General features: G+C 38.1%; 1 protein-coding gene across 1 annotated transcript in view; it reads right to left on the bottom strand.

Annotated features, from left to right (window-relative positions):
- Positions 1–25287, bottom strand: part of nxph1 (neurexophilin 1) — a 62767-nt gene that overhangs the window by 36848 nt on the left and 632 nt on the right. The window lies entirely within an intron of this gene.

Genomic DNA, 25287 nt, shown 5'->3' with positions numbered 1-25287 from the left:
AGATTTTCCCGCATACTACGGGATTGAACATCTAAGACCGTTTCCTTTAGCATTTTATTTTCCTTTTTAATCGTCTCCAACTCGGCTGTGACAGCGACGAGAGAGGAGCGTAGCTCGGAGTTATCGCATTGGAGATCGCTTACCTGTTGGCTAACGAATTCCAAACTTGCCTTTAATTCTTTGACGTCCTCGCGGATAAGACAGAGGACGTCAAGTTTTTTATTTATGGAATCCAGCATACTCACCGATACGTCGGCGGTTGCTAAATCGTCCGTGTCTGTTGACGAGTCATTTTTCCTTTTTTTTTTCGAAGGATTATCCCGACTAGCCGCCGGCTCATCCATCGCGCAGCTATAAAAATGATCGTCAATAAAACGTTCGAGGTCGTCCACACTGGATAATATTTCCGATCTTTCTTAGAAAAGAAAAAAATCGAATTTATCTAATCATTAAATTCGGGTTTAATTAGAAATATAAAGCTAATTCTATTTTAGCAACAGAGCGCCGCCATGTTAGATTTTCCCAGTCTCGCTACCGGTCACGCGATAGTCACAGCATCTCGCGATGGGAATTGTAGTTCCTCTCACCGAGAGCCTTTTTTTTTTTTTTTTTTTTTTTTTTTTTTTTTTTTTTTTTTTGGACTGGTTGCCAACCAATCACAGGGCACACAGAGACGAACAACCATCCACACTCACACGCACACACACACCTAGGGACAATTCGGAGCGCCCAATTAACCTGCCATGCATGTCTTTGGAATGTGGGAGGAGACCGGAGTACCCGGAGAAGACCCACGCGGGCACGGGGAGAACATGCAAACTCCACCCAGGAAGGTCCGAGCCTGGGCTCGAACCGGAGACCTCAGAACTGGGAAGCGGACGTGCTAACCACTCGACGTGCTAACCACTCGACTACCGTGCCGCCAGCTGAGCTGTGATTGGTTATCTGAGCCATTGTGATGTCATTTTCAGTCGACAGCAAGTTGCAAAATGTGTTTTTAAAGGTACTAATTGTACATGAAAAATAATTAAAGTATCAAATTTATTATAGGCAAAATATTAATGTTTGACTGCCAAAAATGGCTAAATAAAGTATCCCTTCAATCATTAGCTTTTTTAACCCACCTACTAAGATTTAAGCCATGTCCACACAGTCACAAAGCAGTTGACAGAGAATCTGTGTCCAGCTCGCAAGTAAATTTTAGACAATTAGAAGCAGTGTTTTTCCTGGCTCAAATCGAGGCAGAGGTGGTATCATCTCGATTATGATGGGTGACTACCGATACCAGTGTATCTTATTTGAATGTATCGCAACTGCTGCCGAGCACAATCAACATAACTGGAGCGCTATGTTGAGCGATTTCAGTCGCTCAGGCTGGAGGTGGACGCCTCTGAATTTTGTACACAGGAAAAACCCTGTTGAAAAAGTAGCCATGTGTTGTCACTTTAGAATAGGGGTTGAAAAAAAGATTAAATGAATTGTTGATATGAAAATATTGTTAGTTCATGATAACATATATAGAATAGGGGTTTGGAAGGCATTTGCAGATAATTTATTCACATAAGTTTTAAATGATAGCAATCTACAAATATTGGCGGAATCACCAATATTGAACGTTAGAATGGATCTGCAAAAATATTACAGTCAATACAAACACACATTTTTCAACATGAACTCATAATTGCCCATCATGACTTCATCTTTTACTTGTGCATTTTAATTATTAGTGGTATTTCTGAATCATGAGTTAATCATTAACATTTGGAAATTACTTGTTCATAATTCTTCAATAGTTACAAATTACTGTACTTCAATATGAGTTCATATTTGCTCATCATGACATCATCTTTTGCTTATGCATTTTAATGATTAGTAATGGGTATTTCTTAGTCAATTATTAGTTCATCATAAGTTCAGAAAATAGCTCATCATGACTTCATCTTTTGTTAATGCATTTACAAGTTATTAGCTAACAATTAGTAAATTTTTATTCCTAATCTGTTCATATTTACAATTTATTAGCTCAACATGAGTTCTCATGACTTCATCTTTAAGTAATGTATTACAAATATTAAATAACAATCGTTAGTGTTACCAAAAATCTCAATTAGTACTTTTTTTTTTTTTTTTTTTTTTTTTAGGTAACTCAAGACTCTGTAAAGCCACTAATTTAACACGTAAATTGTACACTATAGTTTCTGTTTGCTAATCCATCATAACATTAAAAAAAATAAAAAATTAAAAAAAACAGTACAAGCGCCCTTCAAGAAAGCTAATCCACACATATTGCACACAATGCAGTTTTTTTTTTTTTTTTTTAAATCAGATAATCAAGTCAGAAACATCTATCCTGATTTAGCAACATCTGTGATTTCTGTTAGTTGAATTAAACCGCGACACATCCTTCTTAACCGCACCCACACACGCCGTGCAGTGCGAATCACTTCACCTCGCTTTGAATACGGCAGCAAGGATGTCGGTGCTGCAGCGGTCCAATGAAATGACAGGATATGCCACATCTGTGAGAGCAGCTGCAGCATTAGCCGCACTGGGTAATTCTCACACCAACTGAGAGCTGCTTAAACCTATTGAGGGTTTACTCCAACTATTTAAGAAGACGGATTAGAAAAATAATTCCATTCTTGGATTTTCCACTATTGGCCAATGTTTTGCTTGAATTTGGATGAGTTGCACATTTGGACTTTTTGAAGCACAATTTCTGAAGAATATTAATATTTAAGTAATTTGATTTACTTTTCTTTTAAATTTCTGAGTGCATCAACCTTTACTAGGCTTTTTCAAGTAAATATCACTCCATTTTTACAGTGTAGGCCAGGGGTGTCCAAACTTTTTCATTTGAGGGCCCCATACAGAAAATCAGAAGGACGCAAGGGCCACATAATGTTATGAAGAGAAATTGTGTTTAGTCCTAAAAATTGTACAAATTTGTTTGTGCTTTTGCATATTTAGAAAAATGCTACAGTATATAAACCAATTTATTTGTAATATGTCAGTAGGGATATTATAATTTTGGAATTTTTCATTTTATTTTTTATTTTTATTTTTTTAAATTCAGTTAGTTTTAATTAGTTTTCAGGGTGGTTGTTAGTTTATTATTAGTTGTAGTTCTTTAATAAATGCGTAGTTTTAGTTTAGTTAGTTTCAGTATTAGTTTTAGTTTAGTTTTGTTTTTTTGAATGTGTGGCTCAACATCATTATTCCAGTTTATATCAAAATAAATGTACTAAAAATCACATTTAAAATAATCCCCAAAGGCTCATATATTAAATTAATTACTACCAAAGACTAGAGGGAAGGACATTTTTCCTATAATTATAGTTAGTTTTATTTTAGTTTGATTTGTAAACATAAAATGTAGTTTCAGTTAGTTTTCTTTTTTTAAGAAGCATCTTCGTTCTTATTTCGTTCTTAGTTTAGTTTTTTCGTTAGTTTTAGTTAACTAAAATAAACTTTAATAGCGCCTGTTTTTCCAACACCTTCCCTTCTTTCTTTGACCATCTCCAAACATTTTTGTTTTTATTTTATGTGAACTGAGTCAAATGCCATTTTTAGCATATGTTGCGGGCCACTAAAAAATGGACGGTGGGCCGCAAATGGCCCCCGGGCCGTAGTTTGGACACCACTGGTGTAGGCATTTCCCCCGGGTAAGCAGGTAGGTATGTGAGATACTTCCAAAGAAGATCGTTCAATATACCTTTAGCCTATAAATCAGTAAGAAATGAGGTGCAGATTATAACAAAAACGCAAACAAATTTGTGGCTTGACCACTTCAACATATCCACATTTTCATGTTGCATGAAACATGACATGTAAACACTGCACTTTTTAAACACTGAATTTATCAATAAATGAATATGCAATATACAAATTAATGTATAAAAATTAATGACTGTAATACAGGGTGTTCCAAAATGGTTGACCCCATTCTAAATGCCCATATCTCTGAAACTACTTGATGGATCTTAATGAAACTAAATACACTTTATGTTGAAGGTCATCAGTTTTATTGGTTAAATTTACAAAGAAAAGTACAAATATTTGTTGGTTCTATGACAGATTTTCATAAATGTTCAACACCAAGTGGCAGGTTATATTTTGGAATTACAGCCCAAGTGATTTTTAGGACGTTCAGAACTTCCTTTCCTGTGTTTTGTGTGAGCTCGATGTTACACACAAAAATTTGAAACGTTTCTTGTACACAAGCTGTGAAAATTTGAGGTCATTCCAACGAAAATTGTCAAAATTATTGGCCTACGAAATGGGGTCAAACATTTTGGAACACCCTGTACAGAGTACATTTAACAAATAAAACTTAGCGATCTCCATTCAGTAAACACACGTGTAGGCAAAGTAAAATTATACCTGCTTATATCCATAGAATTTTCCGATTTGATAAAAAAAAAAACACAAAAAAAACCCACTAACATTCTAGAGCAACATTTGTGGGTGGGTCACAGGTTGGGTAGTTTCCCATTGTCTGGACAGGCCGTGAAGGCCGCACAGACTTTTGTTTTGGTAAAGCGCGCTAGTAGCTGTTGTGTTCTGGCGTAGTTATGGCCGACAGTTACTTGCAAATTGTCATGAAAGAGTTGTTAGTTCACCAACGCTACAATACATGTACATTCAAAGAGGCTGCGGCGGTAGCACCGGTACCTCGTTAATTAAATGACGATGATTCCTGACGAGCAATCATTTCATCCGTCTTAAATTTTCATTCATAAAATCGGATGACAACATACAGACCTATTTAGCCTAAAAATATAGAACAACTTAGAGGGCGCTTCCGTTTACAATGTGACCGGAGGACGTGTATAGACTGGTCACCGGAGTAGCGCCCTGTGCGCAAACATAGACGCACATTAATCGACATCAACACTTTAATTGTACATGTGCAGCATACAATGGTGAAGTTTTGTTTTAAAACCACGATCAATCATGTTAGACACTTGTCTTCTCAAGGTCTCATGATACAAACTAACTGGAAATGCCGTCCACTTATGGTGCCAGTCTTTAGCTACCGGCCTTTTCCTCCTTCCTATCCGTTTCAATTAGCACAAATCACAGCCTTCACGATTACGTAATCGCGTTTTGTCAAACCGCGATTATATTGCAAATGCAATTAATCGTTCATCCCTTTGGCCAAAAAAACTTTTTGTGGGATGAGAAATTACAGTCCACTGAGCTACGGTATATTGTGACCAGGTGTGCACTTAATTCGAGTTAAGGTTATTTGGCCAACTAAAACTGGTTGACAGCAACAGGAGTAGTTTCAAGTTTTAAAACAACTCCCCACATCTTCCCTACATCTCACGTCAGATGTTTTGAGTCAAAATAACAGAGTTCTGTGCAATTAATCCAGTCGGTAATTTTAGTAAGAAAATAATAATAATAATAATAATAATAATAATAATAATGATAATAAAGCATTCCAACTTTCACCATCACAGAAGACTAGAAGGAAGTTAAAAGCTTTCAACAGAAAAAAATGTAAAGAAACTTTTCAAATGTGAGGGTAGTTATTTGACTCTCCATTTTCAGTGCATAGAAACCACTTCCCAATGTCAGAGTGGCTTACTGCACCCCAAGTAGCTAATCTTTTAAACAATGACTGGAAGGTCTGACAGATCAGCCTGAGCCTTCACATGAGCTGTAGGCCTAACACATGAAGAGGGGAAAAAAAAAAAAAAAAAGACAGAGCAAATCCATCAAAGTGACAGGATAAATTAAGGGTGAGACACTTCACTACCTGTAAGGAAGTACTCCTTTCAGCAGTAATTGTTTTGATAAATGTATGAGCAGAGTGAAAGATGAGGTGGACAGACAGCTGAACGACACTTGGTGTCGGACTTCCTCCCCGGGTGCGGGTACATTAAAACACTTACCGCAATAACAGCATGTACAATTCTAATTCTACAATTCTTACTAAAAATTGTTAGTAAAATGCTACTATTAATAATTCATTTCAAAATTTAAAAAAATAAATACATGAAAAAAAAAAGAAAAGAAAAAAAAAAAAAGACGCCCAACATTGCAAACCTAAAGTAGACGCTGCTGCTGCATAATAACCAACCATTGTGCTTCACTAACTCAGACTAGCTGCTGGAGTGTATGTAATTTGTTTCTGTGAAAAGAATATAAGATGCTTGTAAAGCGGAGTCTGTTTTGAACGCGTTGTTCAACAGTAATTTACAGGAAAAGCGTATTCAGGGTCAACAAAAGCTATGAGAACAAACAGTCATATGCTATTTGGTATGGTCTGTGACATGTACGTTTACTGATAATGTAAGATTCAGACAGGAGTAAGATTTAAGTTAATTTACTAAAATATATATTTACTTAGACATTTATGTTTCTAGAACTATTATTTACACATTTATATATTTTGGTATTTTTTAGATACAAGTAGCTAAATTGATGCGGTGAATCTGCTATTTTCATTTACTTGCACGTGCTTAAGTTAGCTAGCTCCTGATTGGTTAGAGTTGGTAAGCTGACGAGTGTTCAGGAAGTGTAGTGTCGTTACATGTGTGACTACTAAACTAGTGATGGGTAGGTGAACTGAATCACTAGAATCAGTTCATTTAAAAGAACCGTTCAAAAGATTCTTTCACCGAATCGTTCACACCCCCACCCCCACCCGGATGTCGTGACAAAAAAAAAAAAAAAAAAAAAGTTTTTTTTTTGTTTTTTTTAATGAAGTTACTTTATATTCAACTGTAATAATAATTGTAATAATAACAATAATAATAATGATAAGAATAATTACAGTAAACGACACCCACAGCACACAGAGAGGATAATAAATCCATTAAAGATATCCCCAACAACGTCATCTCCCCGCTGCTGCAGCGCGGGGCACACCGTCATGTGCTGGTGAGAGAGAGACTGTCACTCGCGCTATTTTGTTTTTATGCGTTTGCCTCCAACCCAGTACGTGGACGGATGCCACATTAGCCGTTAGCTTGGAGAAACACATGATAATAAAAGCTTGTCCCCGCCAGCACGGAAGTAGTGGCGTTTCTGTGAGTAGTTCCTTCCTTGGCAAATCGTGAATCACTTGTGGCAAGACTACAATCACTCACTCACTGAACTGGTATGGCAGGACGTTCACTCAATGAATCGTACGCGGATGGGAAATGGAGGTAGCACATTCACCCACTGACTCGTTCACTCACTGATCCGTTCACGTCTTCGCAAACGGGAAGCTTCCTCAGTGACTTGTTCCTGAACACCAATAGTGAGGCTTCATGTGTAGTAAAATCCCGCCCACGTCTGATGCTAGCTTCTGATTGGTCATTCGCGAAGACTGACGGCATGAGAGTGGCTGCTCTCAAATGAACTGAGAGAAGAACGAATCACTTCAAGAAGTGACCCATTCACTCATGTTCACTGAATAGATTCGTTCTAAAGAAGGAATCGGTCGTGACCAGCACGACACTAGTTTATTTAGACTGTTTTTAGTTGCTATGTCACTTTATATCAATCATTTGTGAAGTTAGCTGCAAAGACCTTGGGTTATTTTGAAGCAGGTTTCCGAGACGTGCAGCGAGCTAAAAACTCGAACCTGAGTCCTCAGTACTGGGAGGCGGACGTGCTAACCACTCGCCCACCCATTGGAAAGAAGAAGAAAAAAAAAAAAAAAAAAAAAAAAAAAGTCGTGGGCAAGCTGGGGCTATGCCAGCTGTCAATGGGTGGAAGGCAGGATATATCCTGAACTGGTCACCAGCCAATCGCAGGGCACACGTAGCCAAACAACCATTCGCACCTACAATCACACCTATGGACAATTTGGAGTTGTCAATCGGCCGACCAGGCATGTTTTTGTAATGTGAGAGGAAACCTGAGTACCCGGAGAAAACCCACGCAGGCACGGCGAGAACATGCAAACTCCACACAGGGAGGCTGGAGCCGGAATCAAACCCTAAACCTCAGAACTGTGAGGCGGATATGTTAATCAGTCTGGCACCATGCAGCCACGCGTGTATACTTAACTCTTTCACTCCCAGCCATTTTCACATACGCAATCCCGTACACTGTTTTACTGGATTTTGACTGATTTTGCATGGCCCACAGAATATTGTCTTCTATTGCTATAAAAGCATGGAACCTATCAAAAGAAAGATTAAAGTCTCTTCTTTCATCAGAAAAAAAGTATATTTCTATCAGTTTCCGTTTTGCAGCAATTAGCATTAGAAGAGATCTAAGTTTCATCAGTTTTCATAAATCTATTTAAAATTGTAAGTAATTGAGCTTTTTTTCTAGATGGCCCTGGTTGATCTCCTTTGCTCTGCTGCCACCTGCTGGCCTTTTGTGTAATAACTACCATTTCTGTAACCGTTCTCTGCAGTTGAGAGGCTGCATCAAAGCCTTCTGTATGCTCTAGCATAAAAAACAAAAACAAAAAAACGTACAAATACGTCTTTGGGACATTTAAAACATAAAAAAAAAATAAAAATATTTACACGTTATTGGGAGAAAATGAGTTCAACAAAAACCACCATGGAATTTATTTCCTGTGGTTTACTGTCATCTCAATAGAAAGAAAAGTCGTAACAATGATAAGTTTGATTCCCAGGTTAGAAAGGATGCATAAAATTAAAGGATGAGTTTTTCATATCATCATCTGACTTAGAGAGTGTTTGGAATAGAAAGTGGTCATGAGAAAACAGTGATAAGAGCTCAATAAAAATGAGACATAAGGAAGCTGTGATGCCCCCTCTCGCATGATTGACAGCTGTCACACACCAACATACTTCTTGTGGCTATTTTTCAGGCCCTCCCCTGAGACGAGAAACTGTCCTTAGACCCCAAATTGAATTGTAATTCTGGAAATCAATACAGCTGCGGTCTGCTGTAAGCCCTGTGATGTCCCCACAATGGCAAACTGATAAGAAGTCATATTGGTCAAGTCAGTCATTAATATATGCCTCATCGAGTCAAATTAAAAAAAAAAAAAAAAAGGACGACAAAGACATGAACTCTAATGTATTGATTGGTAAACAAGGAAGCGCTACCTTCTTGCAGAGATATTGTATTTCTTATCAAGCTCACATGCTTCATCCCTGGGGAGTTATTCCTCATAAGATATAATTGGATTCTGGTTTTTATTCCAATTGAGGCACTCTTGGGGTTCTAAATTATTGACAGGTGGCAAATTATCAAATGATCAGGTACTAATTATGTGGCAAATACTCACTAATAACCAACATAAAATCAGTGGCTACAATATTAGGTGCATTGTTTAAAAGATTGTCATGCTTTGTCATCATTTAAATGCTGTCTCATATTTCCATACAGCACCTCAACAAGCTGCTTGAATCCAGCAATCTCCCAACACACCCGTCCTCTTATCAGGAAAGAAGTAGTTGATGTCTTTTTTTCCCATGTTGCCTGAAGAATAAAAATTGCCAGCAAATGCTGCAGAGTGGAATTACTGTATAGTAATACCCACATAAACTGAGCTAGTAACGCAAGGCTAATCTCTCACTGCAACGTGATGTGCAAAGATGACAGTCCATCTCCATCCATCCATCCATCCATTTTCTGCAACTTATTCGAGGTTACGTCAAGGGGGCAGAAACTTTAGCAAGGAAACCCAGACCCTCTCCCCAGCCACTTCATCTAGGAGGAAACCCCAAGGTATTCCCAGGCCAGCCGAGAGACATGGGCTATGGTCACACTGCAGATCTTAATGCTCAATTCCGATTTTGTTTTTTTGTTTTTTTTGGTGAATTTCTATTTTTTTGAGTAAGCGTTCACATCATATATTAATTGCGACCTCAGTCTGTCTACTGTGTGAACGTATGCGTCCGCAAAGTGACCCACATGCACAGAAGATAGGTCACTCACAACGTTGTGTTTGCAGAAGTAAATACGTGTGGTCCAGCGTGTCAGAGCCACGGATTTTCCTGCAGGGTGAAAATAGCCATAGCGTCTCCAGCGTGTTCCAGGGACTTCTACCGGTGGGACATTTTGGCCGCTTGTATCCGGGATCTTGTTCTTTCAGTCACGAGCCACTGCTTGTGACCATAGGTGAGGGTAGGAACGTATATTTACCGGGAGCTCCTTGGTTTACCACAACACACCAATACAGTCCGCATCGCAGCACTGATCTGCATGTCGATTTTCCGCGCCATCCTTTCAATCGTGAACAAGACCCTAAGATACTTTAACTCCTCCACTTGGGGCTCATCGCTGACCCGGAAATCCTTTTCCAACTGAGGACCATGGTCTCGGATTTGGAGGTACTGATCTTCAGCCCAACCGCTTCACACGAACCGCTCCACTGAGAATTGGAGATTACGGCTTGAACTAGCCAACAGCACCACATCATCTGCAAAAAGCAGAGAGGCAATGCTGAGCCCAACAAATAGGACCCCAACGTCTCTTGTCTCGTCTACTCGGCCTGTCACAAGAAGAAATTTTGCTTGGTGATAAATTGCCACAGAAATTATTGCGATAAATGATAATATTGCGGTCTTCTGATAGGCTGACTTGACATTATAAGACAGTTTTCCGAAAGAATGGGATGGTATGTCCTCTCCAAGGTTGTTTTAGTTAATGAAAAAAAATACAATTAAATTGAAAAAAAAACAATTTTGTTAACGAAATAAAGTAACGAAAATGCTTTTTAAAAAATGAAATATAAGTTTCCAAAACTAACTACAACTACCTATAAAATGTCCTTTGTTTTAGTCTTTGGTAATTAATTGAATGCATGAGCCTTTGGGGAAGACTTTAAATGTGATTTTAAGTAGATTAATTTTGATATAAACCGGAATAAGGATGTTTGAACGTGTGTCACACGCAGAAGTGACGTCATCAGATGATGTCACTCTTGGGCAACAATTTTACATGGTTGACTTTTGGCTCCAATTGCTCAGCTTGGCTGCTTTTTCAATTTAACTCAGCCAAAAAGCAACATTGGGTAAGAATCGTGTTACTTTTCTAATTTTACCATGGTGGTTTTTAAATGTTAGTCATACACTTTTTCTTTTTAAACTAAAACTGAAACTAACTAAAACTAAGCATTTTTTTTTTTAACTCATTCACTCCCAGCCATTTTCATAGAAACAATCTCCTTTTACTCCCGGCTGTTTTACTGGATTTTGACTGATTTTGCAAGGCCCACAGAATATTATGTTCTATTGCTATAAAAGCATGGAACCTATCAAAAGAAAGATTAAAGTCTCTTATTTCATCAGAAAAAAAAGTATGTTTCTATCTGTTTCCGTTTTGCAGCAATTAGCATTAGAAGAGATCTAAGTTTCACCAGTTTTCACAAATCTATTTAAAATTGTAAGTAATTTAGCTTTTTTTCTAGATGGCCCTGGTTGATCTCCTTTACTCTGCTGCCACCTGCTGGCCGTTTGTGTAGTAACTACCGTTTCTGCAACCGTTCTTTGCTGTTGAGAGGCTGCATCAAAGCCTTCTGTATGCTCTAGCATTAAAAAAACAAAAAAAACAAAAACAAAAAAACGTATAAATACTTCTTTGGGATACTTAAAACATTAAAAAAAAAAAAGTATTTACACGTTATTGGGAGCAAATGAGTTAACTAAAACTACAGAACCACACTGAAAATTAATTAAAACTAACAAAACTCAAAACGAAATCAAAACTAACTAAAATGAAAATTCCAAAACAAAATAACCCTGGTCCTCTCTTCTATTTTTCCTATTTTTATAACATGGTTAGCCTTTGATTTAATGTCTCACTATCCTTCATGCAACCCTCTTATGCATATGATCAGAATAAGAATTATTTATCTATTTATTTTTAACATGGAATTATTTTCACAAGTTAGTCAGTTCTAACATCTAGCTGAACAGATGCTGTGATTAGAGTGACATGGTGACAGGGTTGTGATAAAATTGTACTATTGATCTGTAGGATGAGCTAATCAAGCCTTTGATAGGTTATTACCGATTATTGATGAATATGCAGCAGAAAATCAGAAAAGTAAAGGTTGATTTTTCAAGAATTCTGAAGCCCATGCTCCAATTTTTGGAACAACCCATATATTTCAGACACTAAAGTCTAATGTATTTTCAATTCTTAACCATAAGAATCCTCAATTACATTTATCTATGATATTATGGCAAAGATTATTAAGTAAAGAAATTGTCAGGGGACACTTTGGTATGCTTAAATCTGTAGCTTATTACATGAAATAAATGTTTAATGGCATCTGCAAAATTTGAAATCATTGAAATGAACAACAACTTAACTAACGGTGCCATAAAATTATGCACAATTAAGTACACACACAGTTACAATTACACAAGTAACCAAAAGAACTAAAATTATTGATAAAACATACAATGAGCTATAACCAAAGCCGAAGAGGTCTGAAACTATTTACAAATGGTAAAAGACAGTTTTCTTCTCCTCAATTTCATTAAGTTGTGCTACCTACGCGAAATGTGGAGCATATTTGACTGAAATATTTATGTTAACATAATGAAAAGCTATTTCATAAATTGTAACTAAATAAATCAGGATTAATCTACAGCATATTCACATGTTTTAACAGATTCAATTTTGGTGGTTTTGGTATTCAGATGTATGCTGATTTGAAGGGGGCAAAGTAAATGCTGTAGATAATATCTAAACATAAACAGTTGAATCATGTCATGATTAATTTTTCATTATCTGAAGGAGATTTATTTTATTTTTTTTGTCAACCAATACATCACACACACTAAATTGAACTACACTAAACCTAGTTTTAGATTGCCCTTTAAAGGGCTCGTCAATCATTTGTATTTTCTTTGCCGTTTTCTTAAAGTCATCCATATATGTCTGCAGCGTTGTGACAGACCTTGCATGGCCAGTCACTGTAACATAACAGTAAGGGAAGATCAAAAGGGGACGATCATGGACATGGCTGGAATTCCCACCAGTGGGTGCTCTGACTGTCGGGCTGAGCATTCCGATGGTGGAGGTACTGCTGCCAAGGCAGTGGAGGGAAACATTTCCTCCTTTCCCGACGCCTTCCGTATCCTCCCCTCGGCAGAGCAATATCGCAGCCTGCTCTGTTTCACTGGTCAGCCAAGCCAGTCATCAGGTTAGAACACGGGGTGATCCATCACTGTGCTATTGCAAATCCACTTCCTGAATTGCCGAACTCAGTCAGTGCCAGAACTCATGCTGCGTTTCGTGCGTCTCTCTACGGCTAATGACTAAATACGACCCAAGCAATGAAACAGAACCACTCTTCCATGTCATGTACGCTCCTTGGTCATAAAAAGCATCAAAATCATTCAGTGAATGAATAGTATTAGTTTATCGCTTAAAAAACAGATTGTTAAAGAGGTACAAGAATTATAACTCATTTTCCAATGTTGGATTAGGCATTGTGTATAAAGTATAAAAGTGCAAATATATCTGGCATTTTATTCTCTGAATTTTTTTTAAACAGATTAACTCTTTTTCTGCCACGTTATCAAAAAACAAAGCCAATGCCAGCGGATTTTGAGCATTCCAACTCATTTTTCGAAGCAAACAGAATATTGTGTTCTTTTGCCACATATACAACATGGGTACCACATGAAAGATCGCATTCCATTCTTTCATTAGAAAAAACTATGTTTCTACCTTATTCTGTTATTTAGTAATCACCATTTGAAAATAGGTAATTTGAGTGACATTAAGCGAAAATTGAAAAGAAAGGATATTTTCCCCACAACAGTGACTTTGATACTAATATTTTTTGTTTAGTGACGATCCGTCAAATTAGGTTTAATGTTACAAAGGCTTTGATCGTTCACATCAGCCTTGAAAACGTTCCATTTCATCAGATTGCGTCATGTTTCATTGTAATTCGAAGCTCTAGTTAGGGCCCGAGCAGCTACCGCTGTGAGCTTTAATAAACTTCCATACACCGGCAGCCCATTGAAAAAGAGATACAATGCTGCCATCTGCTGGCCATAATTAGTGGGTGTTTTTGATTTCACAACTCTTTGACCCGGTTGCGCTGCACTTGGACATTGCACTGACCACTACTATATTTAAAAAAAATAAAAATAAAAAAATAGTTGATGTCACTTAACGTTTATGGCGGCATACATCGTGATTTTACCAAACTTTATTAAATGTTTTTGGCGGGCAAAGAGTTAAGTATCAAATAAAAACATACCATGTGCAACGGCATTATCCTGGTCACGTGATTGTGATGACGTATCCCATGCGTAAACAAAAGCCGTAATGGGCAAGAAAAAGGCCGTCTTTTATCCCAATTACTGCGCCAGTTCTGATCTGTTGTGTACTGAGAGGTTTGGATCCGAAAGGCGCAGACACAAATAAGATTTTATCTATTTATTCACATCGAGAGACAGAAACTCAGAGACGCTGTACACAGGAACAGGTGGACAATAATCCGGCAAAACACACAGAATTCTCAGACCCTTAAATAGACAGTCAATCAATCAATCTCTTTGGTTGTGGCTAGACATGTGAGTACTAGTACTGACATGGAATTCTCTGATTGGCTGTTGACTCCGTAATTACAGGTAGTTATAAAAGATCCTTGACATACATCATAAAGCCTAAAACTAGTTGAAACTGGATGCAGTTACATCAATACCAAAACAGACACGTAACGGGTCGTGAACTCAGGCACACGGTCATGACCTCTACTCAAACTTAACCCAGGCGTGACCCCCACACATGAGACAAGACCCACATTATTCCTGCGTGACTCCAGTCATGACATAATTAGAGTAAAATCCTCAACACGTCAGGTTTCATGTCATTCCTTGTGGGGGTGGGGCGGTGCGGGTGGCCACTCCTAATGTGGGCTAAAGCGTGCTTAGCACACAACATGTAACTTAGCCTAGCAGAGTAAAAGTCACCCGAATGTTTACTGACCAGGTTAGGGACCGTTAAAAAAAATTACATTTCCATAATGAACAATGTCAATGGCGACTTGACTGGTAATTTGAGCCTCTGTAATACGCAACTTGTAGACCAGGGGTCTCCAAGTTTGTTCCTCGAGAGCCCCTATCCAGCCTGTTTTCCATGTCTCCGTCCTTCAGCACAGCTGAATCTAATGATCAGCTAATCAGCAAGCTTTGCAGAAGCCTGATAACGATCCTGATAATGAATCAGGTGTATTAGTGGAGAGAAACATGGAAAAGAGGCTGGATAGGGGCTCTCGAGGACCGAACTTAGAGACCCCTGTTGTAGACAGTCCCCAACTTCGACTCACGATGAGCCGGCCGGCTGAATGAGTCGGCCAGTTTCATCCGGCTTTGGGCTGGACACAAATCTTTGGTGAGTGTACTGCTTTTGAAAAAGTGCTTCTTTGCTGTAGGGCATAATTCCACCTTTGATGTCCGCCGTGGGAACGCTATAATTCCTTCCTTGTCTCTTTGTTGTTACTGGTAGGCATGCCATTCAATGTGTATTTTACGCACGCGATACGTCACGATAATCACGTGACGGTCCAAAATGGTTGACATTGTACTTCATGCAAAATATCGGTAGTGTACATCCCTCACAATAAATTTTGACTTTGCAGAAAAAGGTCAAATTTCAGAAATACGTCAATTTTATATTCCCCTTCATCATGGTTCCAGGAAACTGGAGCCCATCCTTGCTGATTTCAGGCAAAAGACACATCTCCAGTCAATTGCAGGGCACATGAGTCAAGCAGCAGTACACAGTAACATTCACATCTCTTGGTTATTTAAATTCTACAGTTACACCAAGAGGCATGTGTTACGTGCTGAGGCACAAATAATGATGGGCGGGCAGGTAAGGCATGGAGCAGGGGAGTTGTGAAGTATTTTTTATTTATATGTACAATTATTCAATTACATTATGAAAACATTTTCATCTCATCCTTGTTGATGTCAATGTTTGTGTAACACAAGTGATAAACTAAATCATTTGACTATGTGCGCCCGGCCTGCTGCCCGAAGCCAGCTGGGATAGGCTCCAGCACCCCCACATCCCTTGTGAGGAATAAGCCGTCACGAAAATGGATGGATGGATCATTTGACTAGTTATTGCCTTCCTAAATTTACTTTGGCGTTTAATATTTGAGGAGTTTTTATCACGTCCTTGACATTTAAGAAGAATGATGATCGGATTGAAGTGAATCTGAGTGATTCTTAAAAAATAAAAATAAAAATCTAAATCGAATCGTGGACCATGGCAGCATGTTTTGGTGTGTGAGAGGAAAAACACACATTATGGATGAAATCTTGCTGGGCCCTTGTTACTCTGACCTTCCTCGTCTGAATATTTTGTCCTAAAATCAACCCATACGTAAAGAGGGTGACAATTAGAACACTGCAAAAAGTGTGGTGGACTTGGGAGCTGGGGCGCTGACGATCTTGCCGAGTGGTTAGCATGTGAGGCTGATGACAGCATCTCAGGTACTGTGGGGGTGACACACCGTAAACTCAGGGAACTTTATTTATTTATTTTTTCGCTCGAATAGAATAAATTGTAATTGTGCATCTACTACAGTAGGTGGCAGTGACGCTTTCATTGTCAGAGTGCCGAAGGAATAGTAGCTAATCTGTGGAGGTCCACTTTTATAAACAAATACTATTTATTTAGTCACGGCAGAGAGTTGGGGGTGGGGTGCAAAACTATCTTCTTCCTGGGGGAGCATTACAAAAACCAATTAAGAAGCACTGCCCTACGTGAATCGGGACTGTTTGTCTCCCCAACTGTACAGGGGAATTCCCGTGTTTGAGGCTAAGGCTGCGTTCAGACTGCAAGCATATGTAATTCCAATCCGATTCCTACTCCTATCTGATTTTTCGGGCAGGTTGTTTTTAGCAAGTATCGAAATCCGATCTGGCCTTGTTCAGACTAATGCGTTTTATGTTTAATTACTGTTATTTTGTCATGTTTAATTTATTCTGAGCTAATTTTTTGTCTGAAATGTCTGGCTCATGTCATGCTATGTAGCTAGCAAGCTTCCCTCCCAAAAAGACGAGTTCACAAACAGTTTTATTTTGAAATATACAGGATGCTATACGCCGGACTTCCTGTCCAGCTCGTGTAATTTCTTCAGCTTCATGAAAATCTGATGCGTCGTCCATAAAAAATAGAACGCTTGCTGATACCTTCCGCATAGCCGCAGCTGGTGTGAATTGACACGGAAACTTGAATGCATGGCATGGCACTTCATTTATATAGCACTTTTCCACCTAAAGTTCTATCCTTGCGGCATCTGTATGGCCGCCGTACGGAAAACGCACCGCATCCGTTCCGCAGCCAGTCCAAATTGGGCGTGAGCCACATTATTGACCCATCTGACAGATTGCGGTAGCAATGTTGAACGGAGGCACCGCCACGTGTGGTGTTTGACATCGCGTTATATGTTATGTATACCTGCCTAATAGGGATGTAACGATAAGGGCAATATCGTGATATGGTGATATTAAAACTGCCACAATATCATCGTCGTCATGCTCACAATATTTAAAAGGAACACATCTGCTGAAAAAGCCAGGTTGATTTCCATTTGTGCAGTTTTAGCACCCTCTGGTGGCTAGATTATTCGTGCAATTTAATCTCATTTGAGATGTTTTGGCCTTTCATGTTTAAAATTACAATAATTGTCTGATGAAGGGTAACATAATATCCTTGTGAACAGAGTCAATATGTGGAGGAACTTAATGTCTGCGTGCATTAACAAGTAAGCGCCTCAATATTGTTATTAGAGATTGTAGGTGGTTTATATGAATTGCTGTTATGTACAATAGCACAATAGTGTGCTTTTTTTGGTACGTTTTTTTTTTTTTTTTTTTTTTTTTACAATATTGCGACCATATTGTAATCTACTAAAAGTCACATTTAAAATCATCCCCAAAAGCTCATTCATTAAATTAATTACCAAAGACTAAAACAAAGGAGATTTTTGCTATTATAGTTTTATTTTTGTTAGTTTTGTAAACATAAAATGTAGTTTGTTAGTTTTCGTTTTGTTAACGAAATAGTTTTTTCGTTAGTTAACTAAAATAACCTTTAATAGCACCTGTGTTTTTGACACCCTCCCTTCTTACTTTGACCATCTCCAAATATTTTTGTTTTTATTTTATTTGAACTGAGTCAAATGCCATTTTTAGCATATGTCGCGGGCCACTAAAAAATGGACGGCGGGCCGCAAATGGCTCCCGGGCCGTAGTTTGGACACTGATGATAAAGATTAATATACTATTAAGGGTAAAATTATTATCTTCATTATAATGTTGTAAACTAAAGTGGCCGAGTCTCAGCCGTGAAAATCCATGGCTGAAAATGAGTCCCAAGGATGCTGGCTGCAGACACAAATGGCAAACTGTCATAAAATGTAGCAAGTTTATTTTCATTTGAATGCGGACATTAATATAAGTGCTGGAAAAAAAAAAAAAAAAAGTGCTTCATCACTTCACCTTTCGAAGAAGCCAGAATAAGGCAGGCTCCAGAGTCACTTGAATACCTGCGCATGTAAAGGAGGTAGGATTATCGAATGCTTTTTCACCTTCAGAGAACCTTCTCCCACTGGACTGCTTCAAAGTGCTGTTATCAAGGCGCCATACGCTTTTGCCGTAAAAGGATTGCAGCGAGAGAAGTGAGGGAGTGGCTTACATTTCTGGACTCTGGAGCCTCTCTACCTGGGTCATAGGCCACTGAATTTTTTTTTGAAAACAGGGCCCAACATCGAACTCCATCTCTGACCTCTGAACTGTGAACAGAATTGAAAATCTGGACCAGCACACGGATGAGAGAATCGAGGCTCGTGTCATTAATCATCGACGCCGGCTGCTTCCGCACACACAAAACATCCATTCCACACAGTTATGTTTACTTATATTTGCAAGGAGATTCCTCTCCATTCCAACCCTCGGAGATCCAAATCTCAGCCAGATTTTTCTCATTTGCCCCCCATCTGGATGTGAAATATCGTCCACGCACTGATGCATGCAGAAGGGGGAGAAGAAAAAAAAGCCAGGAGCTTACAGTGCTGATTCCTTTCTCCACAGTAGGTCGGCTACTATTATCATTGACTTAATAGCCAGCCACCAAGGTCAAATGTTGTTTTTGGCTGTTTGCGGGTGGATGTGAATGCCCCTGGGGAGGCAGCTCTCAGATCAGACGGCCCCAGACTTACATACCGGATCACACAGGTTACGGCTCACATGGTGTAAAGCACAACAACAAGCCCGAGTCACCTTGATGTGTCAATTCTAAAAGATTAGGCGTAGATAAAGCAAAAAGTGTTTGGAGTGAAAGTTAAAGATGACTCTTTTAGTTACTGCTGTGTTGACAATACACCCGTGCTAACAATTAACATGCAGACTTTCAAAAAAAAAAAAAAATGTCTGGTGGCACAGCAGTTGTTAGCTAAGGGGAACACAATCAAGCATTTGTCAGATAATGTGATTTATTTTGGAAATTGGAACACGCTCGCTGATTATTTTGTCATTATGATTCATGCATTATTACTTCCGTCAAGGGGGGGGTTTGTTTTTCATTACCGCTTAATGTTTTTTTTTTTCTTTATTGTATTTCTAATGTTTATACATAAAAATGTGTATTGTTCAGGTTTTGAACATTTTTAGATGGACTGATAGACTAAATTTATCATGTAACAAAAGTTAAGAGATATTTTTATAGAGTTCCACTCTAGTGCCATGTCTGTTTACATCATGTTTACATTGTGTGTGTGTGTGTGCTTTCTCTACTTTTGGATCAAACAATCAAGTTTGTACTTTGTACTGTAATACTCCAAAATTAAAATACCTTGCACATGTTATCAAAAGATAAAGCCAAGTGTTTTTGCTTTTTTATGTTTTATTGTAATTTTCTTCTTTTTACGCTTGCATGGGATGCAATTGTGCATCAGTTTCACCCAGGAGCACAAATTAACGATGATTTATACATTTATTATGCATCATTAACAGTAAGCATTTTATTCTCTTAAAATATTAATGAGTCCATTATTGGAGATGGTTGAAATCGTTTCACATTATGATACAGCATCTCTGAAAGGTGCGCGATTATCATGCTTGACTGTTTTAAAAGAAATGCAGCGATGGTATACAAAACTGTCAGTGATATTTGGAATAACATTAGGGAGCTTGAATTGGATGAAATCCAATAACGGCCTTTCTGAAGAGCACATTTGAACTTCACTGCGCACTGCTAACATTACTGGAGTATCCTCATGCACAATCTCCTTGAACTTGCATGCACCCGAGGATCTCCATCTTAAGAGCAGCTGGTCACGGAGTCATGGAGAGAGAGAGAGAGAGAGCACGTAACAGAGTAGGAGAATTTGCCTGAGCCGCACACAATGAAACTGCAGTGACTGCAGGAAAAATTGAAGTGCATGGTTGTTGTTTTTTTTGGTTTGTTTTTTCCGAGTGAACTTTCAGTTCTTTTGCATTTGATCACTCGAGCAGTCGGGCTCGACTGAGGCCTATACCAGGATATAAGGATATTGGCTGCGTGTTTCGTTTACTTCAGTCTAACTTAGACTTGACTTGACTTTATTGATCCCTTTGGGAGGACTCCCTCTGGGAAATGTACACGTCCAGCAGCAATCAGAACAGATAATAAAATAAAAAATAATTCAATCAATCAAAAATAAGGTTATTACACCAGAGATTGAAATAACAATAATAGTAATAAAAATAAAATAAAAAAATAAAAATTCAATCAATAAATAAGGTTATTACACCAGAGATTTAATTATTATTATTATCATTATTATTACTATTACTATTATTACTATTATTATTAATAATAATAATAATAATAATAATTCAATCAATCAAATAGTTATTACACCAGAGATTGAATTAATAATATTAATAATTCAATCAATCAATCAGGTTATTACACCAGAGATTGAATTATTAATAATAATTCAATCAATCAATAAGGTTATTACACCAAGATTGAATTAAATAAATTAAAATACAGTAAAGTGCCATATTTGTGAAGTGCACGCTATACCCTCCTCCCCCCCAGTGAGGAGTTGTAGAGTACAATGGCACACATCGGTGATCAATAATTTGATTTTACATCTAACAGATTTGTTGTCGAAATAACGGGAGGCAGGGCGGCACGGTGTTTGAGTGGTTAGCACGTCCGCCTCCCAGTTCTGAGGACTCCGGTTCGAGTCCAGGCTCCGGCCTTCCTGGGTGGAGTTTGCATGTTCTCCCCGTGCCCGCGTGGGTCTTCTCCGGGTACTCCGGTCTCCTCCCACATTCCAAAGACATGCATGGCAGGTTAATTGGGCGCTCCGAATTGTCCCGAGGTGTGCTTGTGAGTGTGGATGCTTGTTTGTCTCTGTGTGCCCTGCGATTGGCTGGCAACCAGTCCAGGGTGTCCCCTGCCTACTGCCCAGAGCCAGCTGAGATAAGCGCCAGCACCCCCCGCGACCCTTGTGAGGAATAAGCGGTCAAGAAAATGGATGGATGGATAACGGGAGGCAATCAAGTTTCTAGACATCATCACGGTGTGGAAAGCTTGACAAATGTGCTTTTTGCAGTGACAATGTCATTGACTGGTTAGCATCTGCCTCACAGTTTGGCATCAAATTTGAGGTATGGACTTCCTGTGTCGACTTAGTATTTCTCACAGTGTCTGAGTTTTCTCTGAGTACTCCTCCCACATACCAAAAATCTACACGGTCAGTTACATAAAGCAGGGGTGTCCAAACTTTTTGTTCCAACAGCCAAATACATACAAATGGAAGGATGCAAGGCCCACTTTGCTAAAACCAATCAATTATACAGGACTGTCTCAGAAAATGTGAATATTGTGATGAAGTCCTTTATTTTCTGGAATGCAATTAAGAAAACAAAAATGTCATACTTTCTGGATTCATTACAAATCAACTGAAATATTGCAAGCCTTATTTTAATATTGCTGATTATGGCTTACAGCTTAAACAAAACTCAAATCTCCTATCTTAAAATATTAAGATATTGTGAAAAAGTATACTAGTAGGCTATTCAACTAATCACTTGAATCGTCTAACTCGAAACACATGCAAGTGTTTACAAGTGAATCCAGAATGTATGACATTTTTGTTTTTTAAATGCATTACATAAAATAAAAGGACTTTATCATATATAGAATATCAATATTCTAATTTTCTGAGACAGTCCTGTGTATATTATTTATTTTAACTTTTTTTTTTCTTCTGTAATAATGAGTAACTTTCTGCTAAAAGGTGGTAAAGGCAAATAGTTATGGAATGTTTATGGTCCTGTATCACATCCACCCCTGCCCGGAGCAGACCTTCACAATCTGTAAGAAGATGACAATTTCCCAATCAGTATTAACTTGAAGTTCTCAATTAATCATTAATGTGATATGTTCACAAATCAGACGTTGACACAGAAAGCGTGAAAAAAAAACAAAAAAAACATGTTCCTTCTTAAAGTGAAAAGTATAAATAGAAATGTTACTACTTTAGTTGTAAACAATTTCTTTGTAAAAATAGTAAAGCGCTATAAGTTGAATTTATTATTAGTAATAGTCATAGTAGTTTTCAGGTGTGCCTTGCCGAGGATGTGGGTGTCTCCACCCACCACCCTTTCAATCGCCACACCCAGGTTGTAGGCCAAAATGTGTAAATAAGATGCACTACCCTAAATAAAAGGCTTATTGAACTAAAGTAAATTAAGTTGGACCCAATCGCCGTAATTCGGTTAAATTGGCCATAATTAATTAAGTTGGACAAACCCAAATAAAAAAAGATAAATAAATACAATTGCGTCATACTTAAAGAAAATCATTTAATGATGTGGACATTCTTTCTATGATTGTTGAAAGAGCTAGTGTGTTTGCGTGTGTGTAGTAACGCATTCAGTCCACCTGAACAGGTAATTACACACCTTGATGTACGTGGATTAAAAAACAACAACAACAAAAAAAGGTTAGGTTTGTGCTGTCACAACTACGTCAAAAGTTACTTTTCGCAATTGTCACATCGTGGTCATATTTGGACATCATATGGTATGACCTGATAAAAAAATTAATGATTTTTTTCCCCCCAACAAATATATATTTTCATTATAATTGTACTTGTGTGGCTAGCTAGCCTCATAACTTTCACTTGAAAATATGTGGTGCGACCATTTTAGAAAGCTTTCCATGATAGATGTATGCGTCCTAAATTATAGATAATAGTAAAATTGTAGATAATAGCAAACAATAATAATAAGGAATGATTTTATTTGATGTGTTTTTAGAATTAACTACTGGGTCTGGTGCAATTCTTTCCCGTCAATGACCCATATCCATGTGTGAAAACAGTACATGTGTGAATGTGCGTGCGTACTGTATTTTGTTAAACGTGGACATCGTCGCAAATAAATATTGTGGCATTTTTTTATTACCCAAGAATGAGTAAATAAAATGCATGAATAAAGCACACTGCCTTTGTGTTGTTTGATGTGAAAAAGAAAGAGGTGGGGGGGGAATTTCACGCCATATGAAACGTGCTTCAGGAATATGTGTGAGTGCCCCCACCAAGCCCACTCAACACATGCTTGCTTCCGCGGGCCACATTTGCACTGTTTGACAATAACAATTTCATGTCGCTTCCATCAACCGGTGCCCCCGGGGCTCAATGACGGCGGTACAGTGGGTGACGGCAAACAAAGACCCCCTTCATGCTCGCGTTTATTCTTTTCCTCATCCGGGTGACAGATGGAAAGTGAGCATGACACCAAAGGCTGAAATCTTGAAGACGTGAGAATCAGGATATGGAGAATTGTTGATTGTGAAAAATAATTGTAAAAGTAGTCAAAAATTAATAGTGGCTTCCTAATTTAATGCATTAACATGCAGAACTGCTTTCCTCAACTATGCAAGAAAACGGATTAACACAAATTTGGATGACTGCAGATACAATTAATGCTGTATTGGTAATTATAATGAAGACAATAGAAAATGTAAATGATGATATATGAAAGCAAATCTGCTGTGTGGTAATTGTTGAAAAAAAAAATCATGTGGACCAAATTATGTATGATAAGAGCAGATGGGCTTTTGCTGTCAAGGAATAATGAGTCTTCTTAATTTAATAGTCAAGCCAATAGGCGATGACCCACTATGCTTTATAGACTTCTTGGCTGTCTACCTGCGCTCGAGCCGTTATCGGGGACAAGGCACGGATCTCAGACGAGAGGCTTAAGGAGAGACAAGCGTCTTTAACACCAAGTAAAACCATCAAAGTTCAGGATTAATCCTCGCCGCTGCGGATAAGGCAGCCTGTTACCGTGCTGACAATAGGCTCCGTTTACTCCAGACGGGGTGCCGTGTGTGCGCACAAGCACATTTCTTTACACTTATAGGCTATTTCAGGGTGAATTGGATTATTGGGGATTTTTTATTTTTTGTCTTAATTGGAATACTCTGAGCAAATCTAACTGCTTAAACTCTTATTTTTCAAAAATAATAATTTTGAAGAATACAAGTGTGTGAAAGGTAATGTACTTTCAAACCCCTGAGATCGTCCTGTCCATTAACAGTGACTTCTGAAACCGCATTACATTACATCCACTTGTGATAATTCATATAAACATGCAGTATAATGTATAAGTGGTGAAATAACAAGGGTGCCTCCATTAAGTAGTGGATATGTAACTTATTGACAGTGATTTTAAAGATATATTTTTTTGTAAAAGAGCAGTTTAAAATTAGGGGTATTGAAAAAAAAATAGTGTGTGAGTCCAGATAATAATCATATAATAATAATCATAATCATAATATTTTGTGAATCCTCAAGACAACCACATGTAGAACAATTTACAGGAAGTAAAATAAAATGAACTATTAAATTGATTGACTGATTATAAATTGGGTGAAACCTTGTCAATTTTTAAGCCCGCCAATAGATTTGTCTATAATTCGTGAAGTTCCTATTTGCACTCCAGCAAAAAGCATTACAGTTAAGATTCCTGTCACACTTAATGAAAAAAAAAGAAGGGGGAAAAAAAAAAAAGAATATAAATAGGGGGAAAAAAAAAAAAGCAAGAGCAGTGGGATACTAGTCAATCGGTTAGTTTCCTCTGTCCATGAATGCAAAAGGGTCGCGACATCTACATTTGGTTTGTTATGGCGCCCCCGTGAGACGGTCTAACATCGGTTCACCCGGGAGGTCATTCCTGGGATTGTATATTGTTACCCCCAACCCCAAGAAAGACGAAAAAAAAAAAAAAAAAAAAAAAAAAAGTTTTGACACATTGTACAACAGTTTCATTTTTGCATTGTAATAAATACAATTGTGGCGCTGAA

The sequence above is a fragment of the Festucalex cinctus genome, chromosome 19 (genome assembly GCF_051991245.1).
Source record: "Festucalex cinctus isolate MCC-2025b chromosome 19, RoL_Fcin_1.0, whole genome shotgun sequence".
Classification (NCBI taxonomy): Eukaryota; Metazoa; Chordata; class Actinopteri; order Syngnathiformes; family Syngnathidae; genus Festucalex; species Festucalex cinctus.
The sequence above is the reverse complement of the archived record's forward strand: the minus strand, read 5'-3'. Positions and strand labels throughout refer to the sequence as shown.